Source organism: Carcharhinus amblyrhynchos, chromosome 30 (assembly GCF_965287045.1).
Source record: "Carcharhinus amblyrhynchos chromosome 30, sCarAmb.v2.hapA, whole genome shotgun sequence".
Taxonomy (NCBI): domain Eukaryota; kingdom Metazoa; phylum Chordata; class Chondrichthyes; order Carcharhiniformes; family Carcharhinidae; genus Carcharhinus; species Carcharhinus amblyrhynchos.
This window is the reverse complement of record NC_137353.1, coordinates 2,176,023-2,193,121: the sequence shown is the minus strand read 5'-3', so window position 1 is coordinate 2,193,121 and position 17,099 is coordinate 2,176,023. Positions and strand designations below refer to the sequence as shown.

Genomic DNA, 17,099 nt, shown 5'->3' with positions numbered 1-17,099 from the left:
CACGCAGCAAGAACTGGACAAAACTAGGGCTGGTTTGGCAAGTGGTAAATAACATTCACCCCACACAATGCCAGACAATGACCTGGGTTTATAGATGCACAGATCATTGAAGGTGGTGGACAGATGGACAGTTAAGGAAGTTAAGCAGTTAAGCAGTTAAGGAAGCACATAGTATTCTGGATTTTATTATTTGGGGTTGGGAGCAAGGAGGCGATGCTGGATTTCTACAGCAAGTGTGTACACGAGCACTGGGAGAGACGTCCAGACACAGTCTGAGAGAGAGTGTCGCAGTGAGTATATCTGCGATTTTGGAGCAAAGTGGGAATTGAACTTTGAGGTTAATCTAGTCAGACGCTGGCTTTTCCAGCAGCTTCCCTGGCAATCCTCATTTGAGGATGGAGCTCCCAAATCAGCACACCACTTTGCTCCTGGATTGGGAGAGTGATTAGTGCCAGCGTGTCAGTATTGTTAGACAAGGCTGAGTAATCCCTTAATGAACCCTCAAACCCGGCCTCAAAAACAGAAACCTTCACACTCCAAGACAGAAGATTCTCCCACCAGTGCCCCAAGGAGCAGGCTCTGACCACTCAACTCCACCCCCACCCTCCCTCCCACCTGCCCAAATACCGGACACTAACCACCCGCCTCCAATCACCCCCAAACACACAGACAGACACACACACACAAAATCAGGATGTAGAGCATCATAAAACAACGTGCGTCTGATGCAGAAACCACGGCTGGTGCTATGTACCAGATGAAGCGCGAACATGGAAAAGGGTGCCACACAGCACGGGCAAACTTTACTCGCAGGAAACTGGACATGATGCCAAAGCAAGAACAGACCTATTGTTAAAGGGACGGGTTCTGATCAGTGTGTTTTCCTGGTTGTATTGGGCACTCTGCATGTACACAGCAGCTGTGAGATCAACATCACCATTAACTGGAACAAAGGAGCAAGAAATGGATTTGTAATAACGGCAACATATCGGCTAATTCTGTTCAGCTGTTACGTTGAACAGCCCACAAGAAACAATTCAACAATACATGCACACCTCTTTATATCCTTCTGCAACTTGGCTTCGATCCAATTTAATAGTCTACAGATTGGAGAAAGTGCAAGATTTGCAGTTGCTAGCTGTGCGTTTTATGAGGTTACTAAATAGAATCCTTACCGGCTGCTGGAATGTATAAAAGGCGAATGTTAGAGGTTCCCACTTGGAGTTGGCTCAAAGCTGCATGGAATTTTATTGTAGCAGTCACGTTAAATTTGTATTGAACATTAGTGAGACACTAGACCCAAAGTGACTTGTGCACAGTTCTGGATTCCACATTATAGGAAGCACATAAGAGGCACTAGTGAAAATCCAAACAAAAAGACCAAATTTTTAGCTCTGATCTGGAGAATTTATCACAATCAGGAAGCACTGGACACCCTGAGTCTGTCCTTGTTAAAGAGACTGAACAGTGATGCAAGAGGGATCTTAATGATTTACTGTCTAAATAGTAGACTTGGGGAACAGGTATTCAGTTGCACAGGGTGGTGGGGGGTGGTAGTGGATATACGATAGTAACCAATAAATCCAACAGGGTATCCAGGAGACACTTCGTTACTCAAGACATCAAGATTGTGGAACTTGCTACCATAGGGAGTGAAAATGGCAAAAAGGATCGATTAATTTGAGGATTGCTAAAATAATCCTGAGGGAGACAGGAAACAAAGGGATAGAACTGAGATGATGCAGGGTGGGAAGAACTAAAAAGAGGGAAGAGCACAGGTATGGATCTTTTGGGTAAAATTACCAGGTTTTACTGATGCAGCTTGTATAAGATCGTACTGAGCAGCGGGACTGGGTGGTGGCAAGGGTTACACGCTGCTTCAGATAGAGACCAGACTGACAGACGTCTCCAGTCAGAGACTGATTAGATGGATAATGCTTTCTGGGACAAAGTTGGCTTCTAAGAAGCTGGAATAACCAGCTCAATGTCTTCCTGTCTTTGCAATCTGAAATAAAACATGGTGATGGTTCTCAGTTTCCCCCACCAACTCTCACACTCAGTCTGGATGTACAGCCTCAGACGCTTTTACTCAAATTCAGTTTTGCGATGTGGCCATCATTCTCACGGCTAACATTTACGGCTCTATTTTTAAGATGATGTTTCCTTGTCCATCAGTTTCCCAGAGGGAATAGTTTCTCTATTTCTACAGTGTAAATCCTTCTGACATTTTTAACACCTTGGTCAGATCAGCCCGCAATCTTCTAAACTCAAGGGAATACAGGCCAAGTTTATGCATGTCTTCACAATTTAACCCTTTCAGTCCTGGGGTCATTCTGGTGAATTTGTGCAGCACCCACTCCAAGACCAATCTATCCTTCCTGAAACACAGTGCCCACCAGAACTAAACCCAAATACAGCCTATCCAAGGTTCTACAAAACTGAAGGAATCCTTCCTCCTCCGAATTGCACCCCTTTGAAAGGCTCGATCCATTAACCCTTCTGACTTTTGTTTACTGGTTTTGAACGATTTATGTGCTTGGATCCCCAAGACTCTGTTCACCTCCAGCTCGTGGCTAAATCACCATTTCCGAAAATATTTGCATTTATCTTTCCTGGGACTGAAGTGATGACCTCATGTAACGCACTCCACTCAGCGGACAGACATCACTAAACACAAGTTTGGGTTAAATTGGCCATTAATTACAAATTCTTAGGAATGCATTGGGTTTGCTTAACTGAATCAGTCATCATTGGATTGGGTTTCGCCCACTGTGTTAGAATACAATCCAACACTGCGATGGGGTGTGAACCAGCCGCTTGGCATCTCTGCCAAGAAGATTCATAACGAAGTGTAGAACAGAGATCTATTACTTTAGCACTGACTCCGTCTACACTTCCTGCTACCTCGGAAAAGCAGCCAGCAAAATCCAGGGGCCCACACTCTCCGGACATACCCTCTGGAAAAAGATACAAAAGTCTGAGAACACTCACCAACCAACGCAAGAACAGCTTCTTTCCTGCTGCCAAGAGGCTTTTGAATGGCCCTACTATATATAAAAGCTGCTTTTCTCTACATCCTAGTTTTTAAAAGTTTATTTATAAGTCACAAGTTGGCTTACATTAACACTGCAATGAAGCTACTGTGAAATTCCTCTAGTCGCCACACTCCGTCACCTGTTCGGGTACACAGAGGGGGACTTTAGCATGGCCAATGCACCTAACCAGCACGTTTTTCTTGACTGTAGGAGGAAGCCCACATAGACATGGAGTAAATGTGAAGCTTCCGCATAGGCGGTGACCCAAGCCAGGAATCGAACCCACGGTCCCTGGCCCTGTGAGGCAGCAGTGCTAACCATTGTGCCACCCTGCTGCCCCCATATAATATTACATCCTGCACCCTCTCCTTCTCCCCTATGTATTCTATGAATTAGTATGTTTTGTCTATGTAGCATGAAAGAAACGATATATTGCACTGAATCCCAATACATGTGACAATAATAAATCAAATCAATTCCTCCCAGTAAATGTAACTGAATATTGATCTTGGGGCACCAAAGGCTGTGAAATGGATAGCTTTAGAAGGACAAATCGAAAAGCCACCATGGGCAAGGTGGAGATTTACACTGGATCCCAAACCATTGCTACAGGAATGTCACCAAACAAACCAAAAAAAGGTCACGTTCCCAGATTATTTGTAACTTGTGCAGGGCAATCAGTTTAGCAAGTCCTTTCCAACAGCTCAAAGTTGTATTTTTAAATAAAAAGCAAGATTTAAATTCCATGTGTCATAGCTTATGCATCAAACACACAAGAGTACGGTAAGTAGTCTCAACACAAAATCACACTACCAAATAAACCTGTTGGACTTTAACCTGGTGTTGAGACTACATACTGTACCTACCCCAGTCCAACACCGGCATCTCCACATCACACAAGAGCGCAACATAATCTAGTCCCAGATAATTGGTCTGAGAACAATTTAAATTTCACAGTTACCTCTAGTGTTACCTATTGGACCTTCACACTAACACTGAGCAAAACCCGGGTATTTAAATCAGGAGCACACAGTCTGAATCAGTCAGGGTTCAAAGTGAAGTAGAATCAGTCTAATACAATGCTGAGATACTGGCCACACTTCCTCAATAGCTCAGCCTCTCCTTGCTTTCGATAGGTTTTCAAACTCAAAAATTTGCTGCCAACCCGTTTGCATTTGTCTCACTGCCCCTCCTACTCTCTCCTTGAAAAGTTTTTTTTTAAATTGTTCCTCCCACCCTAACCCACCCCACCCCACCCACCCACAACAGAGTCAGCAACTGCTCTGCACAGTTAAACATCAATAATTCTCAACATACTGTGTCCAAAGTGGAAAGGTAAGACAGGCTGACAGAAAGCCAGGAGCCAACATCACTCTACAGATAAACCACATTAAACTGTGGCCGTTCTCAAGGTTTTCAAAAGCGCATTACATCAATCTTTTGAGTCGACAAATACATTTGTAAAAGGCTTCATGGTACCTTCTGCATGGCCAGTAAATAGGGGTAATGTATCACCCGATGCATTTTATATGGGAATTGGGGAGGGGGAGGGTGTGGAATGACATTTAACCAGATGACTCAAAGCCTCAAGCATAGTATCTGCTCCCGAACTGGCTATTTGTCAATGCAGGATCAACGTCACAGTGTCAGAATGAGCCAGAGAACAGCGTTTGTGATGTAAGGAGATTTAAGGTCATGGCAAATATAGGATCACAGAAAACACAACTCAGAAAAGATACAGATCTTAAATACGGCAAGCAGCAGAAATGCTTTTGTCCCAGTTTAAAGCGAGAGCTTACTGAAGTTACACTCAATGAGAAATTGTCCCAGATATTATTTAATTGAGGGCTTTAGCACAATCAGTGCTGCGGTATCACAGAATCTTACAGAAAGACCATTCAGTCCATCATGATTCTCTTTTGAACAATCGAGCCAATGAGGCCCATTCTTTCACTTGCATCTTTCCCATTCTCTTTCAAATACAAATCCAATTCTTTTCAGATCTTGCACTGAAATACTCCAAAATTTCAGCAGCGTGATCCACTGGAGACAGTGAACATTGCCCTAAAGAAAAGGGAAGCAGAGTGACAATTATTCTTCAAGGGCAGACCCAAGCAGTGGTCATGAGTGGATGATGTGACCATGAGATGGTATGAGAGCTGGGCTTGAACATGTCCACATCTGATCTCCATATCATGCTTCCCCCACTATGGAGGGCTTGCCATAGAATGCGTACAGTACATAAAGAGGCCATTCAGCCCATTGTGTCCATGTCCATTCCGTGCGAGGCCAATTCCACTTATCCCATTTTCCTGCCTTTTACTCCTAGCCCTTCTCTACACAAATGATCAAGTTCACTCCTTGAAAGTGCCACAATTGAACCTGCCTCCAGCACACACACAGGCAGTGCAGATCCTAAACACTCACTGCATCGAGAGAGATTCCCTCATCTTGCCCTTGGTTCTTTTGTCAATCACTTTAAACCTTCACCTTATCCTCAATCCTTCCACCAATGGACTATTCTGTCAAGAATCCTCATCATTTTGAACACCAAATCCCCTCTCAGCCTTCTCTTCTCCAAGGAAAACAGCTCCAGCTTTGCTGATTTACCCTCATAACCAAGTCGCTCCTGTCTAGAACGATTCTTATGAATCTTTTCTGCACCCTCGCAAAAGCCGTCACATCTTCCTAAACTGCAATGTCTAGAATTGGATCCAATACTCCAGTTGATGATGAACCAGTTATTCTTAAATACAGGTTCCAGCACTCAATGCTTCTATTTAAGGAGACCAGGATCCCACATTTTAGCAACTTTCTCAACTTGTCCTGCCACCTTATATTCCAAGGTCCCCCTGCTCCTGCACCCACTTTAACATTTTACCCTTGGTTTTCTTTTGTCTATCCATATTCATCTAAATATCATAGTCTATCCACGAGGGAATTTTCACAGTAACTTCATTGCAGTGTTAACGTAAGCCTACTAAGCTTAAAACTTTTTTTTAAATCACTTCACACTTCTTGGATTTAAAATTTCACCCGTCACATGTCTACCCAGTCTATGCCCTCTTGAAGTCAATCCTCATTGGTTATAACACTTCCAAGTTTTGTGTCAACTGCAAAATTTGAAGTTGTATTTTACACAGGCACGACATTTGTTAGGGATCAGACCAGAAACTTCAAGATATAATATGAAGTTAATCTAGACCCTAACTTTTTATGGTTTTGGCATTAACATGAGCATAAAGATGTTTCATTCCAGGTGTGATTCTGTTGACCCACTGAGCAGTTTTTATTAAAACAAACTCTATTTAACAATACAGTTAAAATACAGTAAAAGAAATTAGCAGAAATTTTATCAATTTAAATGTTTAAACATGACAAAAGTATAATTCTTAACAGTTGGCTACCTCTATTGCTCCAATTTAAGCAATATTCCCCATAGACATTAGTTCTGACAAAGGAACCCGTTAGCAACAAAAGCATACATCACGGAGACGCTATATTTCCAGCCTTTTAACATCTCTGGACAGAGATCCAGACAGGCTATGTCCTCCAGCTCTCATACAACCACCTCCAGAGAAAGATCTACCCGCAAACCCTTCAGAGAAAGGGAATTTTTTCCTGGCAGATTCCAGTTTCCAGCTCCAGAGGAGAAAAGAGAGGCACTGCTCTCTAACAACTCCAAACAGTATCTAAGATCAATTTCTGTGTAAGCCTGTCTCCACCAGTCACCTGATTTCCTGTCAATCAGTCTAATCAAGTCCTACTTTGCAAAATCCCAGGGGCACACTAAATTAACAGAACAGCATTAGTTCAGATTAAAACCAACATTCTAGCAATTTGGAGCAATTATGCTGTTGCAGCAACAGTAAAGAGTTTCTGGATACAGAGCCTGCGGCACCAGTATTAATAAAAGAAACTGCGTCAACAGATCCTGCACAAAAACCATGAACCAAATACATTTCTTAAAGGTACAGTATCATCACACAGTATTCCTCATGGACCCCTGGGGAACCCCACTATAGACCTTCCTCCAGTCCAAACAACCATTTCTCTCTGATTCCTGTCACTCAGCCGATTTCATATCCCTATAGCTGCTGTACCTTTCTATTCCATAAGCTTTAATTTTGCTGATATGTATGCAGCACTTTAATAAATCCCTTCTGGATGTCAGTGCTTACCATATCTACTGCACTATTCTCATTAAACCTTTGTGTTACCTCATAAAAAAAAAACACAATTAAGCTTGTCAATCACAATTAACCTTTAATAAACCCATGCTGGCTTTAAGAACATAAGAAATAGGAGCAGGAGTAGGCCATCTAGCCCTTCGAGCCTGCCCCACCATCCAACAAGATCATGGCTGATCTGAAGTGGCTCAGTTCCCACTTTCTCCCCATAACCCTTAATCACCTTGCCTACCAAAAATCTATCTACCCGTGTCTTAAATATATTTAGCGAGGCAGCCTCCACCACTTCAACAGGCAGAGAATTCCAGAGATTCACCACCCTTTGAGTGAAGAAGTTCCTCCTCAACTCTGCTCTAAACTGCCCCCCCCTCCTTATCTTGAGGCTGTGCCCTCTAGTCCTGCTGTCCTTTCTGAGCGGGAAGAACCTCTCCACCTCTACCCTATCCATCCTATACGTCTCAAATGAGATCTCCCCTCATCCTTCTAAACTTTAACGAGTACAAGACCAGTCTATTCAGCCTGTCCTCATAGCTCAACCCCCTCAACTCCAGTATCAGCCTAGTGAACCTCCTCTGCACTCCATCCAAGGCCAAAATATCCTGGCGCAAGTGCAGCGACCAAAACTGCACACAGTACTCCAGCTGCGGCCTCACCAGTGCCCTGTACAGTTGCAGCAAGACCTCCCTACTTTTATATTCAATCCCCTTCGCTATGAAGGCCAGCATCCCATTTGCCTTCCTGATCACCTGCTGCACCTGTAGGCTGGGCGTTTGTGACTCATGCACAAGGACCCCGAGGTCCCTCTGCACCGTAGCATGCTGCAGCTTTTCGCCCTGTAAGTAGTAGTCCTTCCTACCAAAATGGATAACCTCACACTTGCCAACATTGTATTCCATCTGCCAGGTCCTCGCCCACTTGCTCAGCCTATCTAGATCCCTCTGCAGACTCTCCACACCCTCCGCACAGTTTGCTGTTCCACTTATCTTTGTGTCATCAGCAAATTTCGACACCTTACACTCGGCTCCCTCCTCCAGATCATCTATATAAATGGTAAATAGCTGAAGCCCCAGCACCAATCCCTGGGGCACTCCACTGGTCACCAACCGCCAATCCGAATAGCACCCATTGACCCCCACTCTCTGCCTCCTATTTGACAGCCAATCCTCTATCCACGCTAAGTAATTGACGTTAATTACTTTCCTTAAGTAATTGACATTTGTCCAAACAACTCGTTTTGTCCCAGATCATCGTTTCGAAAAGCTTTTCCACCACAGATTAAACAGACTGCCTGTAGTTCCCGAGATTATTCTCAAGCTCTTTTGAACATTTACAATTGTCCAAGTCCTTTGGTACCACCCCAGTATCCAGGAAGAACGTGGTCATTGCTTCTGCTATTTCCACCCTCACTGAGAATATCGGCCACGATTAAGGTGGATGGCAGAGCAGGATCGAGGGGCCAAACGGCCTAATCCTGCTTCTGATTTCTGTGTAACCTCAGGCCATTTATCATCCAAGTAAAGCCAGCCTTTCCAGTGTCTCTCACCCTTCAGCACATCCTGTCTCAGCCACCTCCTCTTTCACCGTGACTGTGGCAGCAACTTCCTCTGTGGTAAGATTCTTTACGTACCTCAGTCAGGGAGTGGATGAGGTGAATTTAAGGGTGAAGGTGGATAATTACATCAGGGAATAGAAAAACGTTCTGATAGAGCGAGAGGAGAGGGCGAGATTAGTGTGGTGACTAAATGTTAGCATCGACCAGTGGGGCCAAATGGCCTATTTCTGTGTTGTACATTGGATGTAACTGTAACAGTTCCTTGCTGGATTCCCAAAGGGCTCATGTCCAAATCCCAAAACGTATCAAGATTTCAATTTATTTCAAGTCAGGATGCCCCTTTCGTCAGGAGGTTTTAATTCTATAACCGGCTCCAGCCCCCGGAGATGGGTATTGGTTCCTGATTAGGCTGTGTGGGGATATCGCTCAGAACAGAGTTCTGACCAGCTGATTCAGCAACAACAGTCAGGGAGCTGTGTACAGCTGGGGTCAGTCACTGGGAAAACAGAGGCTGCAGAGGGCCTGAAGTCAGCGTTTTTATAATTCGGTAACAGGAATGAAACAGCTTTGGGGAATAATCCACTCTGATGTTCAGATTCTGCTTCCTCAAAAGATCTTTAAACATTTGGACCTCCATTGTTACTCAAACAAGCAAAAACCCTCGCACAGTGAGTACCTTTCTAACCTCACCTGTGGGTTTGCCCTGAAGGAAGGCGAGTGATGGCATTGACAAATCAGAGAGAGTGATAATATCTCATTTGCACTAAAAAGAAATGGACAATAAAGTGACATTCTCCACAGCCGTCCATCCCCAATGCTTATATTTCTTGTTTTCAAATAGGTTCTCCCTCATCTTTCCTATTTCATAAATCACTGATCGTTGCCGCACTGTTATTCTTTCAATAAGGCCTTTGGGTTCCTGGAGGACTTGGAAAAGTCTCCAATCCACTGAGCACATCTCCCCATCCCCCTCCTCGCCTCCCCCCTTCTCCACCACATTCCAGATCAATTTGTTTCCTCACTTTCCTAGTTGCTGTGGGAGAGCGGTGAGGTCACGTCACACTGTCTGCCTGGCTTGCACTCTCTGTAACACCAACAAGCCATGCCACAGCACAAAGGCACAGAGAGGGTTGTCGAGAGGACAGCCTGTCTGTGACTTGCCCACCAGGTCCTGTCGCCAGTCAGAGGCCTGACGCGTTTAACCCTTTGAGTGGACAGCAGCTCCTGCTTCAGAAAAACAGCACCACAGCCACAGAGTAACAAGAGTCGAGCATACTTCCAACACACTAATCACACTGGGTAACACACTAAATCCAGCACACACCAGCGAGTGGCATTGAGACTAGAATATTCATTAAATAGGAATGATCCGTTGTGGATTATTTAGATGTATTTAACTATCCTGGAACATGTTCATCTGGGATATCCCTCGACACTTACATCGTAAAAACCAAGTATAACAATTCTCCACATCCCCCCAGACTCTAAATACCATAAACAGCACAAAGACTTGCAAAGAAATGTTTGCCCACATCAAATTTGACTATGGACAGACAGCACAGGGGACTTACCTTGTGCCTTCCCCATCTATAAGAGACCACCTTTGTTAGGAAGCTCCCACACACAGACAGACAGACAGACACACACACACACACACACACACAACTGTATTAAAAGGAAAATCAGGTCATTCTCATTATTTGAAAGGCTAAATAAATAGCAGGTCTCCCACTGCCACACACCCTCAATTAAACTGAAACTATCATTCCATTTCCCAGCTGCTGCTCATTCCCAAGAGCGAGGGGTGGGAGTTTCTGTGGCGTGAGAGAGAGAGGTGGTGGGGGGGGGGGGGGGGGCGGTGTGCGCTGGTGGGAAATCCACATGCCTCATTTAAATTCCCCATGCCTTTAAGGCAGTGCAGATGTAATGCTGGGTGGCTGAAGGTTCCCCAACTGAGGCACTGCGCAGATATTCATTGACATGCAGAAGGCATGCAAGGAAGTGGCTAGTGGGAAAGAGCAGCATTGCGTTCGAACTGTGTGTTATTGTAGCAAGAGAGGAATTTTTTTAAAAATCCACTCATTTACAAGAGTTTTCTTTTAAAATTAGAAACAGATTTAACTCAAATCTAATCAGAGTTTGATTAAAGACCTGAAAAAATATTCTATTCCCACTTGCTTGTCTCTTGATTCTGTGCATCCTGTTTGCATTTATTTAGAATCTTGCGGCACTCCAGGAAGCCATTCAGCCCACTGTAGTCATGTTGGCTTTGAAGAGGATTTTTTAAAGTTCATTTTATGGGATGTGGATGTCACTGGCTGGTCAACATTTGTATTATTTTGTAACTTGAGTGTGTGTCTTTATATGCCCTACTTGTGAACAGAACTCCCACTCACCCGAAGGAGCAGTGCTCCGAAAGCTAGTGGCTTTTGCTACCAAATAAACCTGTTGGACTTTAACCTGGTGTTGGGAGACTTTTTCTTGAACCTCTGCAGTCCATATGATGTAGGTACACCCCCAGTGCTGTGAGGGAAGGGGGTACCAGGATTTGGATCCTGCCACAAGAAGGAACGGTGATATATTTCCAAGTTGGGAAGGGGACTTCCAGCTGGGGGTGTTCCCAGGTATCTGTTGCTCTTGTCCTTCTACACGTTAGTGGTCGTGGGTTTGGAAGGTGCTACCCAAGGAGCCTTGGTGCAATGCATCTTGTAGATGGTTCACATTGTTACCACTATATGTCAGTGGTGGAGGGAGTTTGTAGACCAATGGGCTTGGGAGTTTAACTCGGAGCTACTCTTGCAGAAAGCTAGCACTGACACAATGGGTCAAATGGCCTCCTTCTGTGCTGTCAGCATTCTATGATCCTCCAGCTATCTCTACAGTTAATATATGCACAACTTTAGCTAATGGTTTAATAGTTGGTGCACTGTGGTACCAACATTACAGAGGCTCCAGAATCGATACCTGATCAACGTCAGGCTAGTTGGTCACTCTAACAATGCAGACTCCATGGCATAGGGCGTATGCTCATAGAGATCAGGGTAAAGGTGCCCTGTTCTGGTCACCAACACTTTGCCCAAGTCAGGAAATTAGGGTTCATTCCAGGCTGATGTCTCAGTGCAATACTGAACGAGTGCTGCATTGTCTGAAATATCCTCTTTCCGAGGATGAAACCGAGGGATCGGTCTGGTCTGTCCTTTCAGGTCAGAGTAAAATGGGTCAGCACGGTGGCAAGCACTGCTGCCTCACAGCGTCAGGGACCTGGGTTCCATTTCAGGCTTGGGTCACTGTCTGTGCAGAGTCTGCACATTCTCCCTGTGTCCGTGTGGGTTTCCTCCAGGTGCTCTAGTTTCCTCCCACGGTCCAAAAGGATGTACTGGTTAGGGTGCATTGGCCGTGCTAAATTCTCCCTCAGTGTACCTGAACAGGCGCCGAGTGCGGCAACTAGAGGAGTTCCACAGTAACTTCATTGCCGTGTTAATGTAAGCCTGCTTGTGACACTAACAAACAAACTTTGAAACTTTAGATGATAGCGTGTCAGTATTCTGAGAAGCTGCGTTAGCTCGAGTGACCTGGCCAAGATTTACCTGCTCATCGACATTCTCCCTCAACAAACATCACAGGAAACAGATTATGTGGTCATTTACACATTGCACTTTGTGGGATCTTTCTGTGCTAGTATTTGCATTTCCTATGTCACAACAGTGGCTGTACCTCAGTCTGAAACATCCTTAGGCTGTGAAAGAAGCTATAGAAATACAAGTTTATTGGGAAGATCCACCCTGTCACTGTAAAGTAGCGAGGAGCAGCACTCATTGTACTCACATCACCCAAAGATCAGCACATTACTGCTCCCTCTGCAACGTAATCGAGGGATCACCACACTCTGTCCAAGTTTAGTCCGTCCTGTGCGCTCACGGTTAAGAACTAGGAGAAAATATATTTCTAATTAAAGGGTGGGGGGAAAATTGTGGGCTTCATGTTTATTCACAGTTCTCTATCGTCATTTTACAAATGAAAACATTCGACTCAGGAAACAAGAAGGATATTCAACCTCATCCAGAACATACACAAACCCTGGGCTACACATGAAGGTGTTACAATGATGAACAGGAAGAGAGTCACTGCTCTCTCCCACTGGCTCATAAAATGGACGTTCTTTGTACAACTTAATAATTATACGCTCCCTCCCCCACCCTAAAGCCTTGCAATCTCCTGGGAGAATCAAAAGGCACTCAAACTCCAGGCTAATTAGGAGGCAAATACATCTGGAAAATTACAATTTAGCCTCTCACACGATGGGGACTGGAGGAGATGGCTCTGACACTACGTCTCAAACTCCAACCCGGCTGCTTGCTGGGAAATCCTCATTCTCCGCTGGTGGTGTGGCTTTCCGCTCTCGGTTACATGGCGGGCAATCAGATTGGTCTAGAGTTCACTATTCACACACTGTTCCTCATCGCTGGAGGAGCCAAGCAATGATATCGCACGATTAACATCGTCTGTATACAGTTTGAAAACCTCAACATTTCATTCAGATCAACTTTCTCTCCCTTATAAATTCCACATTGTGTGTGGCACTTGATCAAGAACATGAACAAGTCTGTTTCCCAGTCTTGTTGCTTTGTGAATTAACATTAATAGGCAGAGATGAGGCCTATCATTTTCCACACAAGGCCTCAAGCTGACTGGAGGCTCTCTTTGGATGAAGTGTAATATTAATGAATACCAGAACTCCAAAACCACAGACTTCACTGAGCAAGGCAACATCTCTTTCACCTGAGGGTGAAATATTAAATCAAAGTATAAAGCTGTACCCTGTGAGCACCGGTGTGTCAGGAGCAGGACTTCATGGGCAAGGTTTTCCACTAGTTTCAGGAGCCACAGGCCATAAGACATAGGAGCAGAATTAGACCACTCAGCCCATCAAGTCTGCTCCACCATTCAGTCATGGCTGAGTTTCTTTTCCTCATTCCCATTCTCCTGTCTTTTTTCCATAATCCCTGATCCCTTTATCAATCAAGAACCTAGCTATCCCTGTCTTAAAGGCACTCAGTGACCCGGCCTCCACAGCCTTCTGCAGCACAGAGTTCCACAGATTCCCCACTCTCTGGCTGAAGAAATTCCTCATCTCTGTTTTAAAGGATCGTCCCTTTAGCCTGAGGTGGTGCCCTCTGGTTACACATGGGGGCTAGTTCCAGGTCCCAACCCAGCAAGTATGCTTTAAGTGGGGCATCTGTTTAGCTCAGTTGGCTGGACAGCTGGTTAATGATGCAGAGTGATGCCATACCAGCCTTCTCAACCTTGCCCTTTGCCTGAGGTGTGGTGATCCTTAGGTTAAATCAGTACCAGCCAGTTACCACTACCCCTCCCCCACCCACTCAAAGGGGTGAGCAGCTTCTGGTCACCTGGGACTGTGGTGATTTGACATTTAAAGGATGCCCACCATACTTTTCAATGTTCCAGCTAACGAAAGGCCAAGGGGTGGGTTCATTATCCAATCAGGGCTCCCAACACTGGGAGGCACTTTAGATATCCTTCTGGTGGAGGTGGGAGCTGCCAGCCTGAGCACGGAGACGGTGAGGGACAAGAGCAGCTAACTTCCACACATTCCCAAAAGCCTCAGCAACTCCTCAGGACGTGATCCAGGCCAACACAGGCTTCCTCGCAATGCTGACCGGGAATTCTAGTAACTTTGCTGGCTGTCCATCATTTTCCATGCAGCCAATCTGACTCAAGGCTGGGATCGTGGGGATGAACCAGCAGAGGGACTGAATGCTGCTGACCCCCCACACTCAGCTCATATCTCCCATTGGACTATTCCATCTCAAACCTTCAGGTTTAGTTATATTGAACTGACCAATGTAGGGACAGAAAGAAGCAATTAAACACCAGTTACGCACCTTTCACTGAGATCACGGCCAATCAATGAGCTAGTTCCAAATTCCCACCATTACTCCACGTTTCTTAACACCGTACCCGTTTGGTTATGATGTGGAGATGCCGGCTTTGGACTGAAGTGGGCACAGTTAGTAGTCTCTCAACCCGAGGTTGAAGTCCAACAGATTTATTTGGTAGCACAAGCTTTCAGAGTGCTGCCCTTTCATCAGCTGGTGAAGGGGGCAGTGGGTACCAAATAAACCCATCGGACTCCCTGCCTTTGACTGATTCACTCTTATTAACCAAACGGGACAGTAAGAAGTCTCTATGCCAGGTTAAAATCTGGAATAGGGAGATGGAGTTGGAGGGATGCAGCTGTTGGAATCAGTTCTAATTCAGTCCGGAGAACTCCAAACTTGGGGGGGGACAAAAGAAGTCAGCATTCCCAGAGCTGACAGATCCCAGTGGAGACATTCTGTAACATGCACTGTAGCCCTTCAGAAAGGTCATGGAGGAAACCCCAACCCAGGAGAAGAAATATAAAAAAACTGCACTAAGGAATTAAAAGCAGCAGTTGCTCAGAGTGGGAGGAGGTCAGATTGTGAACTCCCGTTTACTTGATGCCCAGGCAGCTCTGCTGTCTATTCGCTGATGGATGTGGTTCTCTAAACCAATGTTTGGTTGTGGTCACCTGCTGCCAGAAACTTGTAGGTCAGAGAGGAAGCTTGGCTTCCAGCCACTAGCTTGATGAATGACTTCAATCAACATCCATCTCGTCATACCATCCATCTTGTTATGAGTGTGTATAGCTCAGTGGTAGAGCATTTGACTGCAGATCAAGAGATCCCCAGTTCAAATCTGGGTGCCCCCTATCCAGTCATTATCTCAGCAAAAAAAAGAGTCAAAAGTGACACAACCCATCCTTACACAGTGTCTATAACTACAGCAATGAGTAATAATAATTTGAGTTATAAGGAGAGGCTGGATAGACTGGGACTTTTTTCTCTGGAGCATAGGAGGCTGAGGGGTGATCTTATAGAGGTCTACAAAATAATGAGGGGCATAGTTCAGCTAGATAGTCAATATCTTTTCCCAAAGGTAGGGGAGTCTAAAACTAGAGGGCATTGGTTTAAGGTGAGGTGGGAAAGAGACAAAACAAAAGTGTTCAGAGGGGCAATTTTTTCCACACAGAGGGTGGTGAGTGTCTGGAACAAACTGCCAGAGGTAGTAGTAGAAGCAGGTACAATTTCATCTTTTTAAAAAAGTGTTTAGATGATTCCATGGGTACGATGGGTAGAGAGGGATTTGGGCCAAATGTGGGCAACTGGGACTAGCTTAGGGGTTTAAAAAATAAGGGCAGCATGGACAAGTTGGACCAATGGATCTGTTTCTGTGCTGTAAACCTTGATGACTCAATGACAAGCAGACAGACTGAAACGGGAATACAGACACACGAGGGTGCTTCTAACAATACTGCTTGGTTTGGGATTGTGTCAGAGCAGAACATTACTATAAAGCAGCTCCATGAGTACAGACACTGCTGCCTGAAGGACATATAGCTTTGCTTCAGAAATCTCTTGTATTAATATAACACAATCACTTACAGTTTCTCTTAAACTGGCAAATAAGACTTATTTGAGTGTTGGACTATCAAACTATCTCTTCATTTGGCTGTGTTCTCATGGTGGTCCTGTTGTGTTTATTCACTGGTGCAGGTGAACAAAATAAATCACATTAAACAGCTAACTAGGAGCAGGAGTCAGCCATCTGACCATTCAATAAGACCATGGCTGATCTTTTTGTGGACTCAGCTCCACTTACCCACCCACTCACCATAACCCTTAATTCCTTTACTGTTCAAACACTTATCTATCCTTATAAACATTCAATGAGGTAGCCTCAACTGCTTCACTGGGCAGGGAATTCCACAGATTCACAACCTTTGTGTGAAGAAGTTCCTCCTCAACTCAGTCCTAAATCTGCTCCCCCTTATTTTGAGGCCATTCCCCCTAGTTCTAGTTTCACCCGCCAGTGGAAACAACTTCCCTGCTTCTATCTTATCTATTCCCTTCATAATCTTATATGTTTCTATAAGATCTCCCCTCGTTCTTCTGAATTCCAATGAATAGTGATTACACTGAGTTAGACAGTGAACATCCCCGATTTTAAATCGGTCCACCATTGGTGATCATGCCTTCAGTTATCTCGACCCCAAACTCGGAACTTCCCTCCTCCACCTCGCTTTCCCCTCTGAGGACGCTCCTTCCATCTGACCTTTGACCAAGCTTTTCATCATTGCCCCCATATCCTTACATATAGCTGATGTCAGATTTTGTTTGTTTGATAAAATGCACCTATGAAACTCTTGGGAAGTTTTATCAAAAGATAAAGGTGTGATATAAACAAATGATTAAAGCTGATGCATAAATGTGACGTATGGTG

At 44.7% G+C, this 17,099-nt stretch overlaps 1 protein-coding gene and 1 non-coding gene across 8 annotated transcripts in view; one reads left to right on the top strand and one right to left on the bottom strand.

Annotated features, from left to right (window-relative positions):
* LOC145360327 (polyhomeotic-like protein 2) overlaps positions 1 to 17,099 on the bottom strand; it is a 256,660-nt gene that overhangs the window by 175,784 nt on the left and 63,777 nt on the right. For 6 of the 7 annotated variants that reach the window (XM_080215518.1, XM_080215522.1, XM_080215523.1 and 3 more), the window contains one exon: positions 12,603 to 12,704. The exons of the other annotated variant lie outside the window; for it this stretch is intronic. The gene's annotated coding sequence lies outside the window, so the exon portion shown is untranslated. The remainder of the gene's footprint in view (positions 1 to 12,602; positions 12,705 to 17,099) is intronic. 7 annotated transcript variants of the gene reach the window in all.
* Positions 15,457 to 15,528, top strand: trnac-gca (transfer RNA cysteine (anticodon GCA)). Its single transcript has one exon. It is a non-coding gene; the product is annotated as a tRNA-Cys (tRNA).